Genomic DNA, 23070 nt, shown 5'->3' on the forward strand with positions numbered 1-23070 from the left:
CCCTTTGAGGTGTGTCAAGGACAGCTTCAGTTCTTCAGCTAGGATTCCCTAGGGGGCAGGAATATTTGTCTGGTCCTCAGTTACCTAAGACATATGAAGGACATTTCTTGAGTGGGATACACTGAGGGTGGGAGTGCACCTACTCTGAGGAAAATATCTTTGTTTCGAGAAAGGGAAGAAGAGAATCTCCCTGGACACTGATAGGTCATGGCCACCATGCCCCATACTTTACGAGCACTTTCTCTCGTAAATCCTTGCAGCTGTCCTTATAAAATAGGTATTATTCCCATGGATTGGTGGGGAAGACTCAAAGAAGATAAGTGTCTTATGACTGTCAACCAACAATAAGATCAGTCTCATCAATAGCAAAGAGTATCACATTCATTTGTGTCTAATTAGGATTACAGTCTGGGAAAACAGAGATTTAAGCAATTTTGAAAAGGTCCTCCAAGATTTTACAAAACAGTGGCTGTATTTGCAGCTTTAAACCTCAAGGGGGTTCTGAGGTTATGTCACTTGTTAGTCAGGAGCTATAATTGTATGAATTAAGCTGTCTTTTAAGAAAGGGATTGTGCGTGCTCTCAGTTTCTGTGTGGTCTGGGGAAAAGCTCCTTGTACAGAAGGTCAGCAGAAGTTAATACACAATGTTTCAGAAAATTGCTCTTTGGTCCAGTTTGAAGATCTTTGTATATGCAGTGTGTATTTGTGTGTCTGCAACACAGCTCAAAGATCAGCTGCAGATATTGTCCTAGACCAGATTTAACAAATGTCTTATGACTCTATTCTAAGTGCCCCAAACCATTGCTACTTCATTTTGATTTTCTTTTGTGTCATTTTTTCATTACTGTGACAAAATACCTGAGATAATAAACTTAAAAGGAAGAAAGTTTTATTTTAGCTCAAAGTTTCAGAAATTTTGTTCATGGCTGCTTGACCCTGTTGCTTTGGGGTGGCACAGTACGTTATTATAGAAGCATGTGATGGAGGAAGGCTGTTTACCTCATGGAAGTAGGGAAGGCAGGGTGTTGGGGAAAAGAGAGATGAGAGAAGAGGAGGGGCCAGGGTCAAATATTCCCTTTAAGAGCATGTCCCCAATGACCCAACTTCCTCCCATTAGGTCCCACCTCTTAAATTTTCCAGTATCTCCTATAGTGCCACAGGCTGGGGACCAATTCTTCAACACAGGGTCTTTAACATTCAAAATCCAAGCTAGTATTTCTTTTAAATGACAAAGACCCTACCCTTGACCCAGCTTTAACTTGGCTTTTAATCCCTCAGTGTCTGTCCTTGGTCCACTGAGTCAGGTTTTAATTAAAAATTCCACTGGGTCAGTTAAATGAAAGTCACCACCCTTGATATCTGATCAAATCCCCCATCCCCTACCTTCAACATCTTATCAGCCACCTGGCCTTCAGCAACAGTCCTGTCCAATCCCTTAGCTTTGATGTTCCTCCTTGGTCATTTTCCACCCACTGACCCCATTCCCCCCCTTTCCTGTAAGTCCCCTTGTACTTACTGATTTAGAAATTAAGCTCCACCTCCTTCCCCTACTGTCAGCTCCACTGTGGGTCCCTTAACACTCTGCCTTACCCCTATGAAAACTTTTGCTTAATAGTTGCACAGCCAGGAGCAGATGGGGCTGGGACTGGAGCCTGATGCATGCCTCCAATCCTGTGCTCTACACCAGGCTTCCCTTGTGGTGGTGTTGGAGCTCAGAAATGGCACCCCCAAGACTGGCACTCTGACATACTCAGAGGCCTCATAAGATACCTCAGAATTGAGGTCCCTGTAATCTTGGTATTTCTTCCATTCCAAGGTCAGGGAGGGCCTCTCCCAGGAAGTTTCTTGTCTGTCTTAAGACTGGACACACAATTGGCTTTCATTCCCTTCCTAAATCTCCTGTCTACCACAGAAAAGAAGACTAAGACTCCTGGCCACCCCTGGATGAACTGGCACAAGATAACCTCTCTTTTGGCCTCATTCAAATTCCAAAGAGAATCATTCACACACTGATTTCTCTCTCCTGGATTCATTTGTTCTCTCTTTAATAATTTATTATCCTTCTAGAATTTTCTAGGACCTTGGTCCCTGACATTTCCTCCTCCCTAATGAAGAGAACATTTAAGCTTTAACCATCTGATCCTTCTTTAAGTCTTAAACTTTGTGTATGACTTGTGTTTCTGTGTATTAATTTGAAGGTTTTTCACCCTGCTCCTTGTTTACTGAGGACCGCCTGCTATGTGGGCTTTCCCTTGGGAAGATCACTCTAGGGTGGCATTGTGAATCAGGCCTGGATAAGTTCCTCTTTCTCCAGAGTCATTGCATCTTGCTTCTGCCGGTGTTGGTCATCCCTCAGTGACTGGCTAGAGTTCTCAGCAAGTCATCCCTGCTTCAAAATCCTTCAGGAACTCCACCCACCTGTAAGACCAAGTTCAACCCCTTAGCAAGAGCCATCACTGCCCGATCTCAGAGTGGCAGAGGATCCAGATGAAAGATAGGAAAAGAAATGTAAAGTCAGAGAGACCATCATGGCCTGGACAGTACTGTGTTTGAGGGGTAAAGAAACCCAGAACTTACTCCAGCAGTGACGGAAGTGGCTTGTGAATTGTCCTTTCCTACACAAATCCTTGTGTCCTGCCATCCTCTATCCTTTGCCACCCAGACCACACATAATTCTTTGTACCTTGACTTCTGCTTTTTCTCCCTCTTATCTAAAAGTTTAATCCTTTTTAAAATGTCATTGGTGCACCTTAGTTATACATAATAGTGGTATGTTTGTAAGCACATGTAGCATAGACTGCTCTGTTTCATTCCCCCATGCCTCCTCTCCCCTCCCCTTGCCCCCTCTCCACTCTACTGGACTTTCTTCTATTTTAATGAGGTCCCTTTTTCTCTCCTATTTTCTCTCTAGCTTCCACGTTTGAGAGAAAACCTGCGATTCTTGACATTCTGAGTCTGCCTTATCTCATTTTTCCTGAAAATGTAAATAAAGCCTCTGCCTTGAGGTCTTCTGCATCTGTATTGCCTTCCACCACAAAGAATGAAGCACTTCTGTTGTTAACAATGTAACTATGTACTTTCCTCATCTTTGTGGAATTATGTATCTGGGTCTATTCTTTGAGCCATTTCTCCATTCTTTCATATATCTACTGGCCAATCTGTTTATTTATTTTTCCATTCATCCATGGAATTAAAGTGTGCCTATCCCTGGGTTTGATATTCCTATGGATCAGACTGCTTCCATTCTGTTCCAAGTCTACAGAGTAGAAGGAAAATTCCATAAGCCATCTCAAGAGCATGGCTATTATCCCACATTGGACTTTATGTTGGGCTGATACAACTTCTCTCCTCAGTATCAGGTCTAGTTATATGCCCTCTTTATCAAAGATGTGGGTGGGGCAGATGTGAAAGAGAAATGCTAAGTCTGAGTTTTGGGTTAAGTATCCCCACACTCTGCCATGTTTATTGCAGCATTATTCATAGTTGAGATAAGGATCAACTTAAGTGGCCATCAACAAGTGAATAAGGAAATGTGTACACACACACATACACAGAATAAAATACTACTTAGTTTAAAAGGGAGGGAGATTCTGTTATTCATGACAACATGGATGAACTTGGAGGACTTTATGCTAAGTGAAATAAGCCAGGCAAAGAAAGGCATGCTGCATGGTATCATTTATACCATGAATCCAAAAAAGTCAAGCTTGGATCTAGAGAATGGGATGGTGGCTATCAGTGGCTGAGCAGGGGGAAGAAGGTTTGGGGAGTTTGGGGTCAAAGAACATAAAACTCCGAGAAGACTGGAGAAAAGTTTCAAGAGATCAAGAGCACAACATTGTAACTATAGCTAAAAACAATCTATGGCATACTTGAATATTGCTAAGAGACTAGATTGTGTTTTGAACACAAAAAAGCATGTGAGGTAATGCCTATATTCATTCATTTATTTGATTTACCTGTTCAACAATGGGTAACCGTATCAAAATACACCATAAATACAGACAATTTTATTTTTTCAAATTAAAAATAAAATAGAAACAAAACAAAACAAAAGTCCAGGCATTCTGGTTCCTGTTTCTTCTCACCTCCAAGACACCCAGAGTAAGTGCAGAGGAGACAGGACAGAGCAAAGTGCTGAGAGCAGCTTCTGCAGATCTGTGCCCCTGGATGGCTGTAAGGGTGAGCATAACGTCTATTCCATCATTAAATGACCTTCAATTGCTCCTTCTCTTGTGGTCTCAAGAGCAGAAGGACTCCAGGGAAATGGAGTGAGAAGGGAAGCCCTGGAGACTGACAGCAAGCAAAGGGACGCAGGACAGAACCCAGGCACTGGACCTTTCTCACTGACCATCCTTCCTCAGATGCGTTCTGTTGTGGGCCCTGCAGTTTTGACTTGTCTTTAAAGATCTCCTCATAGGAAATGGTTCCCTTTCTAATCCAGAGGTTACACCTCAAAAGTGTGCTTTTCATAAAATCTTCGCCTGCTCCCATTCACACTTTTGGACCAGGCAGGTCCTGTCCTGCAGCAGGACCCTGGTTTTTTCCCCACTGATGTCCAAGCTCCCAGGTAAACTGGATGTTTGTGGTTGTTAAGAGGCAAAGGCCCAGTCATGGGAGCCCCAAGATGAGCTGGTATTAACACACATCCCCGTTTTCTCTAAAGACAGTTGCTTTTATTGATTGAAGAGTCAGGATCCTTTTCTCGACTCTGGTACCCATCACTTACCACCTGCAAATCAAGTCTGTGCAGCTCCTTCTCCCTCTGCAGCTGGGTTGATCCGTCTGACTATTCCATTCATTAGGCATGGCGTGAGGGAAGCGCACACCTCATTGCTTTGTGGCCCCTGCCTTATTTCCCCTCTTATGATTTGAAGAGAACTAATAAACCTTCTATCTTCAAATTTCCAGAGGAGTGCTTTCCATAGAGCTGATTCTTGAATGCTTTGAAATGGAAAAAAAAAAAGAACAGAAAACAGGCTGCTGTTTGGATGATTTGCAAGCTCTCTGAAATTACTCTTTTTCTGCTTTGCAGGCATGGTGATTTACAGTGCCTTCCCCAGATAGTCAACTATTGGCATTGGCCAGGAGGGTGCTGTTCAAAATTACTTGAGTGTTTTTTTAAATGTCAGTTGCTACTATTGAATGAAAACTAGAATAAATTTTCTACGGGTTAATAGTCTTGCACAACTATAGTATACCTGCTGAGTTTATAGACTTTGCAAATAACATTTACTCTCTCTTATCCCATCCCTGGTCTCTCAGAAATTCTGTTTTCTCATGGTTTTAGCCCTTCCTCATATCTGACTTATTTTGATAAGAGCAGATTAACTAACCAATGTGGAATATAAGCAAATTCTTTGCAGATGGGCTCCAGTGGCCATAGCATGCAAAGTCAAGCGGACAGGAAGCCAAAGTTTGTGCAGAGCCCCCTCCCACCCTGAGCTATGTCCAGATTAAGAAGTCCCTGGGCACAGCCATGAAATGCATCTCTCCTGGCTGTAGGCCAAGGTTTCTGTTGGCATTTGATATGGTGAGGAGGGGGAATTTTTCTGTGCCTTCTTGGATATTTAACAGCATCCTGGCTTTCTACACATTAGATTCCTGTAACTCTGCTTCACCAGGAGTGGCAATTAAGAGCATTTCCAGATATTGCCATACATCCCCTATAATGGTGGTGGTGGGGCTCCTCTATAGTTGACCATCCTCCTCCCTTGTGCTCCTTGAGTTTAAGTTCTCTGGTGGAGGGTTGGAATGAACTGGGGTAGAGGAAGATAGAGGGAAAGAAATCAGGAAGAAGATGGGCTCTTGAATGCTTCAGCCCCTGCTGAGACCCCCCCACCCATGCTAAAAAACTCACTGACTGACAAGTTGGCTGTGTGCTAGATCACCCAGGGAGCATAACAAAGTCCACTTGTGAGTCCAGCCCCAGGGTTGTGAGTTCATTGAGTTGGGGTGGGCCCTACAAGCATTTTCTTCTCAAGCCCTGTCAGTGACTCTGATGGGCTGCCAGGGTTGAGAACCACAGGCAGGTGACCACCTTGAGGCAGTGCTCAGTTCTGCAAGCAGCTTGATATCATCCTGTCTTTGGATAATATTTCTCTGAGCACATACTGCAGTGAGGAGAAACAGGTATCCTGCTAGCTCCCTTAGACCTTCCTGTGGACCACAGCTCCCTGTAGGCTCCTGCATCTGCATTTGTGCAATAATCTTCTCAAATAAGCTCTAATTTTTGTCTCATTAACATCATCTTGAAATTTTGTCAAGACCAGTAAAAAAATTTAGCAGAATAAAAGTGCAGAAAACAATCACTGAATGACTATTTGATAGAAAGAACCATTTGAATAATGCTGTGGATTGGCTTCTGGATCTAGGTAAGTGGTCGCAAGTTCAGCAAATATTTGAGGATGTACACTGTGCAAATATGGGTGAGGCTTGTGCTCCTGGCCCTAAAGAACATTATAATCTTACAATGATGTAGATATTGGATCGACACCAAAAGTCACACTAGGTTTAAGTGTCAAATGTAAAGAACTAATACAAAGGTAAAGAACTAATGTGACACACAACTGCTGTGGAGATAGGTGAGATCTCCCTAGAGCAGAGAGTTCATAGAGAATGTGTAGAAATTTAACCAGGGGTTGGGGTGTTGGGTGAGGTGGAGATGCTGGAGGACAGTGTGGGGAGGGGAACCCAGCAGACTGTGACCTGGTGAGCAGCAGAGCTGGGCCAGCAGGTGGAGGCAGTGTTCGTGTACAAGAGCAGCCTGGCCACAGAGATGGATGAGGCTGGATTCTGGGGGGTTTGAATGTGGAGTCTGATATATATATATATATATATATATATATATATATATATATATATATATATATATATATATATATATTAACATAAACTTGCCACAGAATAAGAAGGCATTAGCTTTTCTAAGCCAGCAGCTGCCGTCTCTGGCTGGGCTTTACCAAGGAGAATATGCCCACTTATGTTGGAGGAACTCAGAATGAAGGTCCTAAACAGCACAGAGGGTAGGGGTCTGAGTGGCTTCTGTTACGTCTACCTCAAAGGATCTCGGGCTGCGTGGGTTGGCCTTCCTGCCCTGGTGCTTAGTGAGGGGGGCCAGCTCAGGTGATGAGAAAACCCTCCAGTACTCAAACACCAGAGAGGCACCACCATGTTGAGAGCTCTGGAGAGCCGGCAAGGAGCCCTGGAAAAGACAGCTCAGGATGCCTCCTCAGCCTAGGGACCTCGAGCTGCTAGTGCCTGAAAAACATGCTTCCTGTGGGGACTTCACCCTTCATCACTGGGGTGGGACTTCCAATGATTTTCTCATCTTCTTTCTTTGTCTGTCTTATGGTTTGGATATGAGGTCCCACCAAAGCTCTGTTAGTTCAGGATTATTCAGAAGTGACAGATTCTGAGAGCTATGACCTAATCAGTGCATCCCAGTCCAATGATTGGGTGGTGACTCTAGGTGTGATTGGTGGTCACTGGGGGTATTTTTTGGAAGGGTGCTTCTTCCCCACGGCCCCTTTCCCTCTCCCTTGCTTCCCGCACCCCTCCATGAGTTGAGCAGCTTTCTTCTGAGGGGCCCTTGCCCCAAGATGTGCTGCCTCACCTCAGGCCCAGGGCAATGGTGTCGGCCCTCTATGGACTTGGACCTCTGAAGCCAGGAGCCCTACGTAAGCTTTCCCTTCTCCAAGTGGTTTTTCTCATGTACTTTGGCCACAGCAATGCAACAAATGACTAGAACAGTCTTCCATTCAAAAAATGGTTTACTGAGAACATAACCATGAGCCAGGCATCATTTTAGGATCTAGAACCTTCCATTTAGTTCTTCTTTTTAAAATCCATTCCTGAGAATATTAATATTATATACCTAATAATGTTACTTATTATCACTTCACTTGTGAGAAAACTAAGACTCAAGATAAGTTAGGTAACTTTCTCAAAGTTGGCAGGAAAGAGATCTGGCTTCCAATGTCCTGACTGGGTAAATTAAACATGACATAAAATAGGAGTTAATATCTTCTGATTATCAAGAGGGCATCATGCCCCAGCATTTTAGGTACATAAATTGATTTTAACAACTCTGTTATTAGGTATTGTTATCCCAAACTGAGGCTCAGCAGGCTGATGTGACTGACCTAAGGTCCTAGCTATAATTGGGTGAGCTGCATTGAGCCTTTTTAATTGATGGTGGGGTACAGCTGAGATTTGGATCTCTCTGTTCCAGGCTGTGTGTTAGGTGGAAGGTACCTTTCTCACTGAGAAGACTGTGCTTCCCCAGATTTATCAGTCTCCCCATTTGGTTCCCAGAGACTGGACTGGGAGGGAGGAGCAGTCCCAAGGGCCTGGCTTTCTCCTTAGACCCTCCCAAACCAGCCTCAGAGGATAGACTTCTTCAGTGCTGAGAACTGTTGCATAGTACCACACTGTGGTTTAAAAAGAACATTTTGACAAATTTAGTCTAAAGATCTGAGATTTTACTAGCAAATCATGAGTCTGTGGCATCACATTTAGTAATAGAGGGGTGTTCTGGTGGGCATGGCAGAGCAACTTGAGCAGGAACAAGGAAACTGCACAGTGTAGAAAGAGCTTGGTTTATAGTAAGAGCGGAGGAGGCTTCCTCCTCCTGTTGGCTATGACTGTCCTGTTTGGGGACTGGTTGTCCTATGATCTCGAGGTCTGATAACAACTCAGTGTGGGTTGCTTTCATGGAATTTCAGCCTGAGTTCCACTAGGTCTGGTCTGGTCTGCTGGGGTCCACACAGATGTCATGTGAATAATGGCTTCCCATGCATTTTATTTAACCATAAGTCAAACATGAAGCCATTTAATTTAAAAGTATAGTGACTAACTTATGGGACATGTTAATTATATATTTAAGGGAGGAAGCAGGGTGTAGGAAAGATCTACATAGAAACACAGATGCACAGGATCGGGGTGAGGGGCGAAGAGTGGGGGGTACAGGTGACTTTGTTTTCTGTTTTCTATGTTGACTTTAGTGTTTTTTTCCATTGGGTAGATTTCCTGGGGTGGAGCTTTGTGTGCACTATTGAAGAAGCATATACTAAAACTGCAAAAATCATAGGCATCCAGCTCTCTGAATTTTCACAAATGGAACACCTGCAGAACATGGATCCAGGTTAAAAAAAATACAACTTTGTTGTGACCTTGAAAGTGCCTTTGGTATGCCTTCTTGTCTCATTTGTCTTAGTCTGTGTTTTAAAAGGTAAGATTAGTAAATCCCCCTTCCCTGAGGATGAAATAGGCCACACTTACATACAAAACAAGGAGCTGTCTGGAAACTGAAGCCTGGAGGAGCTCGGGAGTCCTGGGGCTGCTGGTTCACCTGATGTCCCAACTCTGGGAAAAACTGAGAGAGGGTGGCCCACTGGGCTCAGGGTCAGGAGCTCGGTGATCCACCTCATTGGGAACAGGGAAGGCGGGGGTTTATCCAGGAGGTATGAAGCAGGCTGAAGAGTATCCCCAGGAGCACCATTCTCTACCCAAATAGCAGGACCCAGTGGGCCCAAACACCAGAGCCTTCAGAGAACAGAAGCTGATGGCTCTTCTAGAAAGAGGGAAGGGTCACGAGAGCACTATCCTGAAAAGTTGAGCAGACCAAGAAGAGAGGGAGCAAGGACAGGGTGGAGCTGCCAGGGGTCCAGGTGGCCTGAGGACTCACTGCCCAAAGGTTTAGAGAAGAAGGAATTGCCACCCAGAAGATGAGGTCTTGGCTGGTGAAGAAAAGGACCACCTAGCCCCTCCACAACATTCCCTGAGACTCCACATGGTGAACGAGAAGAGGCTGTGGCTCTCTTGGGTCTAAGGTTAATGGAGGGCTGAGTGCTACTATGAGGGAGGCAGGGGAGGATGGGATTGTTCAGGGAGGTTCAGGAATGGCACAGGTGAAGGCCCTCCAAGGCCAGAGAAAGCGAGTTTCCTTTTTTGGGGGGACAGGAAACTTGATCTCATGATAAGAGAAGCCAGATCCTAAGGACAGCAGTGGGAAGCAGAAGGGTGTGTCCCAACACTATCCATATTTCATTAATAAACCAGCTATATTGAATAATAATTTTGCAAATGCAAAACATTGCAAACATATGCAGCAATGCCCAATAAATGTAAATTTATAAAACTATAAATGTAAAACATTTTTATCATTCCCATATAAATTCTCAGCAGATTAAATGAATACAAATAAAATAGTAATAAAAAAACTATTGACCCCAAGTGAAAATAATTTAAATAAGAGTGAAAATTATAAAATGTCATTTGATCTCTTTTTGGTTCAATTTAATTTATTAACTAATATCATTTGTGTACTGGGGATTGAACCCAGGGCCTTGCATGTACTAGACAAGTGTTTATCATGGAGCTATATTCCCAGCCCAATTTGATCTATTTTTCAAAGTGCCATATTAAAATACATTGTTGCATCACTGATTCATTCAAGACCTTGTATGGAACCAGGCATGATGTCACACTACTGTCAACCCAGTGACTAAGGAGGATGAGGCAGGAGGATCACAACTTTGAAGCCAGCCTCAGCAATTCGTGAGGTCTTAAGGAATTTTGCGAGACCCTGTCTCAAAATACAAAGTAAAAAGGGCTGGGAATGTGTCTTAGTGGTAAAGCGCTCCTGTGTTCAATCCCCAAGACCAAAAAGAGAGATTGTAAGGGGGCAAATTCTTCCAGCTGCTGAAAATACCTTTTTTAATTAGAGAAGAATTGGTGATGGAATAATTATCAGCTAATTTCAAATTTGATCATTGTAAAGAGGTGTGTTTGAATACTCTTTTTTTCTTGGAATGTGTTCTTACTGCTGAGCTTTACAGACTGAATTGTGATCTTCCCCCAAATACACATTTTGAGCCTTAAGCTCTAGTGTCATTGCAGTAGGACACATTGCCTCTAAAGAGGTAGCTGAGGTTAAGTAAGGTCAGAAGGGTGGGACACTAGTCCAATATGCCTGTTGTCCTTAGAAGAAGAGGAAGAGAAACCAGCATGCATGACACAGGGAAGGACACGTGGCCACCTGCAAGCCTTGGAGAGGGCCTCAGGGGAAGCCAACCCCGCCCACACCTTGACCTTGGACTTCCACCCTCCAGAATTGTGAGAAAATAGGTGTCTGTTATTTAAGCCACCCCACATCTGGTCTTTTGATTGGCAACCTTATCTGACTAAGACAGGAGCTAAGTACATATTTTTTTTGTTTTTTCTGAGAGTGTGTTGTTTGATCTTTTCTCTCTTTGCTTTCTTCAGGTGCAGATGATAAAGACAAGGCAGGTGGCTACATCAATTTCATACTGTTGTTTTTGTTCCATTTGTTTAGAAACTTTAAAAATGCAGACTAAGATTTAGTCTTGAAATAGAAACTTTTGCTGATAATGTAATATTTATTTATTCTGGCAGCTCAGGCAGAGACCTGTTCAGACATGCAGTTTGAACATAGGATCTGGGCTTTTTTTCCCTTGATTGGATAATTAAGTCATTGATCTTGAATAAAAATCATAAAGTGATTCAGAGTCCTTTCTTAAAAAAATCAGCATTATTTTATAACAACAAAATAGTAGATTTTATAACAACCAATTGTATATTTGTTGCTGTAAAGCAATTTTGACACATCTACCATATCTCAGTACTTGAAAAGAGTCTAGTTTATTGGAATACTGGAACACCAATAATTCGCTTGCTGGCTGCTTGGTTTGGGAGAGGCACTCTGAATTTCTCTGAAACCCACTTTTCTAAGCTATGGAGCACTGCATATATTGCAGGCTTGCAATCAATACTGTATGCAAAATTTTGGACAAGCAACCCTGCTGTGGAGGTCATTGGGTAAGTGGGCACTACTGCTGCCTTGGGACCTCATGTGGCAGAGGCTTTTTCTGGCCCCTGGAATGCATGTGGGCTGTCTGAGGACTTTGTCATGGAGCCAGGAAAGCAGAAATGAGGTTGGCTGGAGAGGCCTCTGGCAATATCTCTGGGTTCATGTAAGTGACCACAACCAGGGCCATTACCTGTGCTGTAATTTGGTTTGTCAGGGAACCAGAGGCCAAGAACCCAGCTACTCATAGGACCAGAAGGGAAAAGCAGGGCAGATGAGGAGGAGGGCTTTCAAATACTGTGCAGCAGGGCAACACTTTTATGAACACGTTTTGCCCTAAAGGATGGTTTTGGCTCTTCTCTGACTTTATCTGCCCAAGCAGGAGGTGGAAAGGTTGGACAGGGCCTTCTGAGGTGAAGTCAGGGAAGGGTGGGTCAGCCTGCCCTGTTCATAGATCAGCATAGGTTTGTGACTAGCCTGTGACAGGGACAGAGTTATGAGGAGAAAAATCTTTCTGTCCCCATGCTGGCCAATATGGAAAGCATCCATAGTGACAGGCCATTCCCAAGCAAAACCACAAAATATTCCTCATTTGTTCCCCAAGAGCCCAGATGTCCTGCTTCGTGTCCCCAGGCCCCTTCCCTGTGCCCCTGTTGGGTCCTTCCACTGACTCCTGCCTGTGGTCCTGTCCTACCTCCTCATGAAGTGGGGGCTCATGAAATGTCAGACCAGTTCCTCAGGTCTGGGAGGTGGGGATTGGGAGTCTGTGTTTTAACCAGGGCTCCCTTGGTGCTGGTTGGTCATAAATCCTGGAACCAGGCTCCAACAGAGCAGGAGATAATGGGCTCTGATAGGTGGACAATCCCAGACACTGTCTCACTAACTCATCTGCAGCCATCCCAGATTGAACCTCCGTGTCCAATTTGGGGCTAAGCTATTAGTAATTAGGAATATGATTCTGGAAAGCTCAGAGGGCCTTTGGGTGGGTCACTTGGGGCTGTTGACCCCTGTGGTCCAAGTGGTGCAGGAGAAACCACATACTTGGCTCTGTTGCAAGCCATGTAGCTGAGGGGCTTTTTCGTGGCAGGTAGACAGGGGCATGTGGAGCCATCTGGCTGTTTCCTGAAGTCATTCTCTGTGTAGGCACATTCACAAACCTCCCTGTCCCTTCTGTCAGGGGCTTAGAGCAGCCAGTAGTGGAAGCTCATGGAATTCTGGTACCTGCTGGGTATGAGATGGGATGAGAGATTGGTAACATTTTAGTGAAATCAATTTGAGTGGAAATGCGAGTTGAAATAAACTACTTTAAGAATAACTTGGGGGGATTCTCATTAATACTAATAAAAATCCTTTGTGTTCTTCCCTTAACTTTCTGTTCTGGGCAGTTTAATACAGTGATGGTGTGGTGAGGTGTCCCTCCCATCTCCTGACTGGCCTTTCCTAACTCATAGTACTTTAATTCTCTTCATGTTCTTGGTCATGCCAGAATGCATGACCTGCTTTCGAACACAGATGTCTGCTATTGCTTAGGATGTTGGCACCAAGAGTCAGTGCAGTTTCCTTATCTACACAGACTCAGAAATGCCTGCAGAATCCCAGTGTGTGGGAATTCAAACCATCTCTCTGCTTCCTCCTGGCTCCTGCAGCAGCCCAGATGTGATAATCATCACAGCTCAACACAGAGCAGATTTTTCTAGACCACCTAACATCACAGGAAGAGTTGTTGAAAAAGTCTCTGAGGCTTCATGTCCCCAGCAGACAGACAAAGAGGTGAGGTTGCTGCTCAGCACTCTGACTTGCCTTTTCAGGAGGCCAGTGTGATTTTACTCCTTGACACTCACCATTCCTGAGCTAGATGGGCCATCCTTCCTGCATACTGTCTCTATATTTACTTAATTCAACCTGAAGGAGTGCTGAGTTCCTTGCTTCCTGTGAGTTTGCTTTAGAGGAGTAGCAGCCTGCTGTTGGACAGAGGTGCTATTAATAAGTTACGGGTAACAAGCACACAGCTCAGCTCAGGGTTCCCTCAGAAAATAGAATGATGGAAGAAAGTAACACCATCTTGGGGAGATGTGGTGTGTGTGGGGGGGGGTGGGGGGGAGGCATCTCAGCTCTTCTGTCATATAAACATTAAAAATAAAATTAAAGTAAATATCCCATAAGTCCTCACCTAGAGAAGCAAAATGAATTGAAAATCATCTCTCTAATTCCTAATAGCTCCGTCCAGAGAACTGCCTCTCTCTATTCATCTGGATGCAGCATCTTCCTCCATCTGCTTCTCAGGCCAAAGTGGATATTCACATCTGGATATTTGCTGAGAGCCATAGCCAAGTAGGAATGATGCATGGCATTTTTGGTTGAAAGGTGACCCCAGCAAGCCATTGAGACGATAATGATTATGTTAAGATGTGCATTCAATTGGAGATTAGACCCCTGCTGTCTGCCTAGGCCTGCTACTTTGGAGCTCTCCTGGGACTCCCGGAGAATTCCCATTGGTTGGGGAAGTGCGGTAGGAGGGAATTCCGGATGAGGGATTTCCTGTTGGTGTAGTGTGTGTCCCTGGAGGAGCCGTGTGGCGTGGTTCGGCAGTTTTCCCAGGAGCATGTGTGGAGTGTGCTGGTGGGGTTCAGAAATAAAGTTTGTTCCTGCTTCAGTGGCTCGTGATTTGTGCCCAGCCAGACTGTGGCAGATGTTGCCCTTGAATTGTCAGGACTCAGGTATGCAGCTCAGTTCCCAGGGCTCATCCTGGGAATTGGTGCTGGAGAATTCCAGAATAAGTAAGATTATCCAGTCTCCAGCTGGGGTATCACCATTTTGAAGGTATCCTCAAAAGGTGCCTGTTGGAAACCGAACCCCCAAGGCAATCATGTCAGGAGGGGTCTACCGAGAGTTGATGAGGTCATGAAGGCACAGTGGATATGGTAACACTGCTGTCACAGGAATGGATTTCAAGTTGTGGAAACATACTCCTTATAAAAGGACAGATGTTTGCCCCCCTTTTGTCTCTCTGTTGCACCGTTTTGGATACTGCCAGAAAAGATGCTGGCTGCTTAACCTGGGGTTTCCCAGCCTCCAGAACTGTGAGAAAATAAAATTTATTTTCCTTTCAAGTTACTGGATCACTGGACAAGAGGGAGACAAGGTGGAAAGGGAAAGGGGAGCAAGCACTAAGATGGGGGAGCATTTTGTGCAGCAGCAGATTCCTGTCCTTGAAGGATGCATGGGATTTCATCAGGAAAATGGGATGAACATCCCAGAGGGGGAACATGGAAAGACTTTCAGCCCATCAGGGCAGACCATGCAGTGTGATAAGAGCAAACCTCCATCTGAAGGTAGAGGAGGATGTGGGAGGTGAGCCCATCCAGGTGGGGAGGATCTCTGCAGGAAGACATCGGGGCTACTGGTCAATGTTGCTGGACTTTCTGATCATATGAATGTCCAAAAATACAAACACTGCTTTGACACTATTCTGGGCTTACTAAACTGGAACGTCCAGGATTCTCATTTTAAAATTTAAAAATTCAACCCATTGGTCAAGACAAATTCCTCAGGCAAGTTTGGGAAACACAGAGGGTATGCGATGGACAGACACCAACAGTTTTGAGCAGACATGAGCAGACGAATGCTGTGTTTTTGGAAGACTAATGAAAGTGATTGATGGAGGTTGGCTGATGGAGGAGGAGGCTGCCGAGGGAATCCAGGCAGGTGGAACAGGTGGACCCACAGGTGAAGTCCATGGGATACCACGACCAGTCTCCACACAGAACAGCCGACCATGAGACCAGCCAGAGGAGGAAGTCATTTACAACTGGGTGACTGCAGGAATGGCATAACAATTTACAGGAAGAATAAAATCCAGGCAGGGGCTATTTGCACAACGAGTTCATCTCAGAGACACCATGTTTCTGGTGGTGTTGGGTGTTTCCCTGGAAAAGTTGATTGGAAGTTGGGTTTGTGGGCCTGGCATGCAGGAGATAGTCAGCGTTGGATAGTTGAACTGGCCCTCTCCTGGACAGGGGGTGGGACAGTATATTTGCAGCCACAGCCACAGCACCCACGTTGGGAGGTGGAGGCTTGAGCTCACCGGGTGAAGTAGGCGGACTGTGGCTGGATCCTTGGGCACAGCAGGCAGGGTTGGTAGGAACATGGCAAGAAGTGAAGGCTCCTGGGCCTATGGGAGCCAGATGCAGACCACGGATGTTACATTTTCAAATACACAGATTTACAGGCGGTGGCCAGGAAGTCAGAGTAAATCAATCATTTACATGCAGAGACAGCAGCTTCCCCTCTCACTTCCCTGTTTCACTGCCTCCACCCGTGTCCAGTCTCTTGTGTCCCTGTTTGAAGGATGCTTGGGATGACATTTAGGGCCCATTGGATGATCCAGGATGATCTCCCATCTCAGGACCCTTCATGTGGTCACATCTGCCAGACAAGACAATACTCACAATACCAGGGATTAGGACCTGGGTCATGTGGGGTGACTGTCCAGCATCCCACATATTCTAACCAGAGACAAAACACAGGGCAGGTGTAGAGCATCCTGGGTCTCTCCCCCCTGGTTTTCCAGTGGGATTCTGTCCTTTCACTGAGCCAAATGACTAGTTCCTTTTCTTCTCTGTTAATTTCTCTCCTACCGGCAGGTGATTTAAAGGTACCTCATAAGCTGGGCACATGTCCGTGGAGCACAGTGGCAGCTCCATCATGAGATTGACCCCATAAGGCATGATGGAATGAATAATGCTTATGACGCAGTTCAGGGAATTCCATCTAACTCAATATGGAAAGCCTGAAGAAAGCCCTTTCTGTCTAAAAGCCATATAACAATTGAACTCACTTTCTAGATAGTCCTAATTCTGGTCCTACTGTTTATATTAAAGCAAAGACTTGGGCTGGGGATGTGGCTCAAGCGGTAACGCGCTCGCCTGGCATGCGTGGGGTGCTGGGTTAGATCCTCAGCACCACAATAAAATAAATATGTTGTCTCCACTGAAAACTAAAAAATAAATATTAAAAAAATCCTCCCTCCCTCCCTCCTTTTTCCTCCCCCCACCTCAAAATAGTAAAAAAGCAAAGGCTTTTTTTAAATGTTATTAATTTTATCCTATTTGTTTTGTGTTACAAACTATCCAGGAATGAGGGTTGAGACATTAGTGCTTTCATGTGTGTATTATTGGATAAGTTCTTTTGGGTTGACATATCTTCTTTTTATTATTTTAAAAATCCTTTTTTTTATATCTAGCACCCTTCAGCCCTTTCAACTTAATCAACAAGCAGCATAAAAAACAAAGTAGCCTATCTTCAAAGCTCTAGATATGAATGTCAAAGTCGTTATGGTCTTTAAAACTTCAAAAAAGTTCAAAAATTCATGAATGATTAAGATTTCCACACTTTTATATAACTTCCATACAGTCAGGCTCCCAGTGGAAGTTATTCATGTTGCATTCAAAGTGAGCAGTGTCCCCTCTGACATGAAGCTATGTCGAAAAGTAAAGTTTGAATTTGTGAGGACCCTGGGTGTCTCTACACTCTTTTCCTTTGGGAAACTTAATCAAATGTTATGACAGTCCTCCAACTCTTTGGTTTCAATCCCAGTATAACTTTATAAAGAACTTCAAACTGTTTGCTATTTAGCTCTGTGCTAAGCTTTGTAATTTTAACAGCTCAGACAGTCCATATATGAGTGAGGGTTTAGTCACAATATTGTTGGTCTATGTGACAAGTTTTTATGAAGAAAAGGTTACATTTGCATATTCTCCCGTTCCATTAACATTCTGAAGTGAAGCCCAGTAACAAATGAGTGTTGAGTTCAGCTTCTTAGAAAATTATAGATGCTTCTTGCTTCTTATTCTCCTTTTCTTTGTCTAGTTATATTTAACATCTGAAATTTCTAGAGAGCCTACACTGTGTGCCATCTGTGCCTGTTATTGCTGATCTCCCACCAATATACCAGAGCAGGAATTATGATTTCAGGGAGGCAAATGGATTCCAAGTGCACCTATGTGGCAAATACTCCCCACTGCATTCTGACCAGTGGAGGCTCAGGGGCAAGCTGGACAGACTTGTTCCCATGGCTGCAGAGAAAGTTGATGGGTCAGCAGGGTTTCAACCAGGTCTGGCTCCATCCAAAATATCTTTCCCATTAACCCACCCTGCCTCTGAGGGAATAGCAAGAAAGAAAATAGTTTCAAAATGGCAAATGTTGCTACAAGCGAAAGCAATCTTTCTCGTTTCACTTCTATTTCTTCACATAAGCATAATGTCCAAATGGATACATGTCAATAAAAGGGAAGTTCTTAAAAAATTAGATGGTGTTATTATAAAAGAAAAATATGTCCCTATAGCTCTCTTAGCATTACAATTACTAGAATATATCTAGCTCTGAATAGTTTACTAAGCACTTACCAATTTATGGTATCTTCCATGAGAACAGTGCTATTATTCTCTATAATATTATTCTGTTATTATATTACACTGTTACTCTCTATTTCATCTATGGAAGCCAAAGTCAACAAAGACCAAGGGACTATCCCATATTTACAAGATACAAGAGTTAAAGACAGATGTTCAGGTTCTGAACTCTTTTCCAGTTTTTCTGATGCCAAATCCTAAGATCATCCTCCTACAGTAGCCAAGGAATTGAGGCAGGAGAGAGTGATGCCTACCTGTCTCCAGGGTGACCAGCACAGAGAGCTGGGGAGGCAATGTAGAAGGCCAAGGGGACCTCCTGTCCTTTTACCAGGAATGCTGGAAGCCACCTAGGGTACCGAAGCAGGAAATGGAGATAGCCAAGTTCATTTGAGTATGGTTAGATGATAGTTGGAAGGCCAGTGAGGTGGGTGGTGACTGACAGTTAGAACTAGGATCTGTGGAGGTAGAAATAGGGATGGGTGGGTGTTTGGGATTCCAGAGGTTTGTGGCCAGAAGAGGTGTTAGGCTGGTACCAGGTTCCTTCTGACCTATCAGTAGGGAGCTTGGATCTCTTCTGTATTCATGATTCTTTGGAATGTTCATCAGTCCCATATGAATTTTTTGGGGTGACATGTGTGGGTACACATGTTTACATTGTATGCATGTGTTCAAAAAGTCTCTAAGTCTTCTCCCCTGAAGCTTTTGTTCAAAAGGTATGTTCCATGAGCCTTTGTCTAATAGAACAATTATCACCTGGTTCATAAATTAGACTGAAATAAGTTCTTCACTAATCACTTCCTAATAGCGTAAACATACTGAATTCATCTTGGCCACCCATTGTCTTAAATTTGTAGCTGCCCTGCAGATTTTGATGTGATTTTCAAGGCATATAATTCTAGAGGGCTACTTTCATGAGAAGGACTATGCTATCTCCATATTGCAGTGGGGGTTTGGGATCATGCAACAAAAGGAAATTAAATTTGAAAGAAGAGCCAGCTTCACATATTTAGTTTTCTACTGTGATCACATATCAAGAAGGATTCAGCATCAGCAGTCACTTATACTTGTTTCCCAGCAAATGTAGTATTGTGCTATGTGTCTTGTTGAGAATATACATGTATCTGCCTCCGATGGTATGTAGATTTATTGAATAGTCAATGCACATGAAATCAAATGCTTTGTCTTCCAATAAAAACAAAGCCACTTCAAGCCTTCCTATTTCATAGTGTCTTCAGTAAAGCAAGCACCAAGACGTTTCAGGGTTTTCTTGACAGCTCTACCAGTTGTGATAAAGGAAAGATAAAGAGAACAGGTTAGAACCTATGAGGAAACTTAACCTTTGTCTATTCCTTTCCATCCTATTTTTCATGACTATCTCCATGCAGATGACAGCGCTGACCTGACATCAGTAAGACACATGCTTTTGATTTGTTTCACGAGGAGAAGTAGATGCTGCACAGCCATCTCATTCCTCCTGTAGCCCATCTTTCAGATAAGTAGCACCCTTCTGTGCCTTGTGAGGTCAAGTTTTTATCTGTGGTCTCAGAGGTTGCTTTTTTACTTCTCAGTTAAAAATTGGTTCTCTGCTTCAAGAATAGAATCCATAGAGTTGGTCCTGTCAGCATTGTGATCTAACTGGTTGAGCTGAGAGATTTCAAAATAAAGAATATCCATTTGGACAATGGTATGATATCATTTCTGATTTAGGATATCTAGAGCATATTCCTTAAGTTTAAATTGAAAAATAGATTTTTGGAGTAGGTCAGGTGTAAGAAGGAGGATTCAGGAAAAGAATATTTAGTACATAAAATGTATTAACATTTTGTGAATACATCAATGTCTTTAAATAAATAATTTCCTCCTAAAATGTCATTTTGTTTTTGTACTTTTGTCCCCAGAAAAGCATTAAGGGAATATGTCTATGTTTTATCTTTTCTTTTTTAATTTTTGTCTACTTTTTTAGGACTGAAGCTCTTCTATTTTTTAAAGTGAGTTTATAAAAACAGGACAACGAAAATGAAAATAATGATGATATCAGCACCACCTACTATCATGAATTATATTTTCTCATAACTGAAAATTTAGCTAAATGCCATGCCTCATTTTTTTTTTTTAATTATGTACTAGGAAAAGGTGATCTCTACAAAGTATCCACATAAGCCAAATTAAAAAACGGTGTCTATATTAATATAATCTGGGTCATCTTGTTATTTTTCATAATCATAATCTTTATAAATGTGGAACTTTAGTTGATACATTTAACTCCATATATATATATATGTGTGTGTGTGTGTGTGTGTGTGTGTGTGTGTGTGTACATGTACATGTAATCTTTTTTTTTTCCTTTTGGGTTCTAGGGATTGAACCCAGGGGCACTTGACCACTAAGCCACATCCCCAGCCCTTTTTGTTTTTAATTTTGAGACAGGGTCTTGCTAAGTCACTAAGAACCTCACTAAATTGTTGAGGCCAGCTTTGAACTTGTGATCCTCCTGCTTTAGCCTGCCAAGTTGCTGGGATTACAGACATGCACCACCATACCCAGCTATATGTGTCTAGAATCTTATATAATCAATGTGTATGGACGCACTTTAAAACTAATTACATAAGGTGATCTTTTCAGGATGCTCTCTTAGATGCGTCCATGTGTAAGGAAACCAGAACAACAATTGTGAAATATTTCTGTGTAAACTAGTATGTACAATTCATCAGTGTGCTAACCAGATGCCACAGTCTAGAGGGCTCATCCTCATGTTCTCCTGCCTTCCTTTTGTTCAGAGAATTTGGATGGAGAGACCCAGAACTGCCCGAAGTGATCCAGAAAAAAACAAAGCCACTTCAAGCCTTCCTATTTCATAGTGTCTTCAGTAAAGCAAGCACCAAGACGTTTAGGGGTTTTCTTGACAGCTGATTGTTAACATGCCCTGTTCTTTGGGAACACTCTAAAGTGCATAGCACACTGTGGTGTGTGATTATTCTTGGAAAATCATTGTGGTCACTGCAGCTCTGATTTTTTCAGATAAGGGAAAAGAATTTGCATACAAGCAGCTGAGTAATCAATGTTTTATGAAAAGATTTTTATGAACTATAATGAGTCATCTCCATAGCATGTAAGCAATTTTGAGGATGAGTCTAAATTAGTTTAAGAGTGGAAAGAAGACATTTGAAGATATAATTGCAATTTATCATAGATTTTGCTTGCTCGCTTTGGGATGTGTATAGCCCAGCAGCTTTTCATCTTTTTTCCCTCTCTTCCTCTGTGACTACAGAGGACTTGGTTCATACCCATTCTTATCAGAAAAGTCATATTTCTTTTTTGAATAAGTGTGGAGCAGTGGTGTTCAACCAGGTGTGATTTTTCTCCCGAGTTAAATTTGCTGTCTGGGGACAATTTTGGTTGTCACAACTGGAGGAAGATGTGGTGATGCCACTGGTCTCTACTGGGGTGTACATGAGCTGAGGTGCTTTCATATCTGAATTCCTCAGTTTCTTCATTTGGAAAAACCACCCTTCCAAACCCAAGGTCACTCATTGCCATGGAGTTCTGATAGGGAATTTTGACAAACTTATTCTTCTAATATCTTCAAAGCTCAACTTGGAGAAAATCATTTCAAGAATGAATGGTTTAAACTTGACTTTTATAAGGGCCATCCTTCTAGTTTAATAATACTATTGTGCCTCCTGCCACATTTCCCATAGCAGAAAGTGAGTTCCTCCTCTTTTCCCACCCCCATTAGGGACATTGCCAGAAACATGTTGCAATTTATAAAACTTTGGTGCAATTTATAAAATTTTGCATTAAAATGCCGTCAATATTTGATTAGTTGTATTACCTAAGAAACTGAAATTTTTGTTCATATTGTAAGATCAGCAAATGCCAAAAATCCTAATTTAAATTAAATAACATTTTCTAGGGATACACTAAAATGCTGATAAACCCTTTTTAATATCTCTTGTGAAACTTTTTAGATATCAAAGAAAGCATTATATTCACTAGCATTTTAGCATCAGGCATATTTCATTTTCTTTTTATCCTAAAAAAAAACATGAACAAACAAAATCTAGTCCATCCATATTCTCCATTAAGGCTGAAGCTGTTGGCTTCTCCTTTCCTTGTATTTCATTTCAGTGTCTCCATAAGTAGCTGTGGGACCTTGGAAAACCTCTTTAAGTCTCAGCTTCCTCACCTGCCAAGTAGAATAGGTGCAACCACAAAAGATATTTTGAAAACAAAATGAGGAAGTGCCTGTGTTGATGACCATGTTGGTGTGGAGAGTCCTACTATTTCCATTCCTCCAGACTGTCCAAGTTCAGAGGTTTTGGGAATCCTCCTCATGGCCTCCTAGCAGGCAGCAAAGAGGACCACCTTCCTCTGGCCAAACTCGCCCCACAGGGTTAGGGCCTCGCTCTCAGCTTCTGAATCACCATGGAGATGCACCTTATCTGACTCCAACCCAGGCTTTCTGAGCCAGACCAAGGTAGAATCCAGCACCCTATATTTTATCTGCCCTCCAGGTTGTTCTGAGGTTCCCAAAGTTTGAGAACCATCGTCCTACCTTGTTAGTCCTCTGTCCTTCTCTCTAAATTCTTCTAATCCCTTTGTGCCCTCTATTAGCTCATCTCCCCCAGCATCCCTCTGTGTGGTCCAGAGTCCCTGCAGAAATTTTCCTCTGGATCCGAATCCTAACCATGGTCTGTGTGCTTCCTAGCTGGGTTCCAGCCCAACAGGCCCCTTCTCTGGACTTTAGCTCAGGCCCTGAAGGACAGGAAAGCATTTGGAGTTCTTCTTCCCCTAAGAACTGTCATGGACATCCCAAAGACTAAATTGTC

Source organism: Marmota marmota, unplaced genomic scaffold (assembly GCF_001458135.2).
Source record: "Marmota marmota marmota unplaced genomic scaffold, marMar, whole genome shotgun sequence".
NCBI classification, from domain to species: domain Eukaryota; kingdom Metazoa; phylum Chordata; class Mammalia; order Rodentia; family Sciuridae; genus Marmota; species Marmota marmota.